Source organism: Morone saxatilis, unplaced genomic scaffold (assembly GCF_004916995.1).
Source record: "Morone saxatilis isolate NCDOM2014 unplaced genomic scaffold, NCSU_SB_2.0 Contig15, whole genome shotgun sequence".
NCBI lineage: Eukaryota > Metazoa > Chordata > Actinopteri > Moronidae > Morone > Morone saxatilis.
In genome coordinates this window covers 25,176,852-25,178,111 of record NW_023339707.1, presented here as the reverse complement: position 1 = coordinate 25,178,111, position 1,260 = coordinate 25,176,852, and the positions used below count along the sequence as shown (strand labels likewise).

The 1,260-nt window shown below is 35.3% G+C and overlaps 1 protein-coding gene across 1 annotated transcript in view; it reads left to right on the top strand.

Moving 5' to 3' along the window:
- The window catches only part of tspan31 (tetraspanin 31), a 7,174-nt gene that overhangs the window by 364 nt on the left and 5,550 nt on the right, over positions 1–1,260 (top strand). The gene's annotated exons all lie outside the window — the stretch shown is intronic.

Below are 1,260 nucleotides of genomic sequence, written 5' to 3'. Positions count from 1 at the left end.
GTTAGCAGACAAGATTAACGGTTTTCACCTTTTTCCTCTGTTTTCATCCCGCAGATGGATAATCGGTATGACATTATTTATCTGTTTATTCCACATTAATAAGTTAGATGTTCGCAGTGTAGCGTAGAGTTATAAATAAATGTAGAAAGTAGCTGTTTTGTGTTTTTTGTTTTTTTTTCCCCCCTAAAGCTAACGTCGCTAGCCTGTTAGCTGCCTGTTAGCTGGAGGCCGTTATAAAAACAGAAAGTGTGTGAAAGTGAACACTGTTGAACTCATCTGCCTCCTCCTCTGTCGACAGCTCGGACGTGTCACAACAAGATTAGAATCAGCTGATGTTTGTTTGTGTCAGACACGTTAGCTTCAGGTTAGCTTCAGGTTAGCTTCAGGTTAGCTTCAGATCAACAACACGATGAACTTTCAGAGCAAATATATCCGAAATAAACTCGTCCTGAGGTTAAAATATGAACCTTTTCTGTGGCTGAACACCGTGAATATTACACTGTATGGCGACACACAATAATATCAGATTACTCTAAAGAAAATGACACTTAAACTTATATTTTGTTAATAAACACATATATTTATAACATCTCTGAATTAAAATCACGATGATGTGACATTTGTTGCGTAGTGTCAAATAAAGCTCCACAATTAATCCCAATATTATCCAAAAGAAGTACAAATCCAAATCACAGAAGCTGCAGTTTAAAAAAAAAAGGTGAAATGTGATAAAACAGCTTTATAATAATAAGATTTTCAGCACTAAACTGCTTCGTTATAATGCTGTTTGCTCACTCGTTTATTGCTGCTGTGTCATATTCAGGTGTGTCTGTCTGTAATCTGTTTATCTGTTAACTGTTAGTTGTTTCTGACTGTTGTTGGTCGACTTTATGTCTCTTTATTAATCGTAGAGCAAAATAAACTAAAGTCATATTTCAGTCCTTGAAGTTGTTGCTTTAATCTTTCTGAATATATTTGGACACAAAGATTTATTGATTAATTGAGAGAATAACTATAAACATCCGCTGCAGCTCTGATATTGTTCATTTTGGGTTTTGTTTGGTACAATATCGTAAAGTGTAAATGTTACTGTCTTCATGCAGTTCATTAGTGAGTTTCTAACTAAAGACATTAATGAATCTCCTTCATTTCTTTATATTTTATGTATAAAGTGTATCTGCAGTTTAGGTTCAACTCAAATGTGTCTGACTCCTTTCTGACCTGTAAACCTGCTGCTGGGACACACTGGGAGTCTGTGGG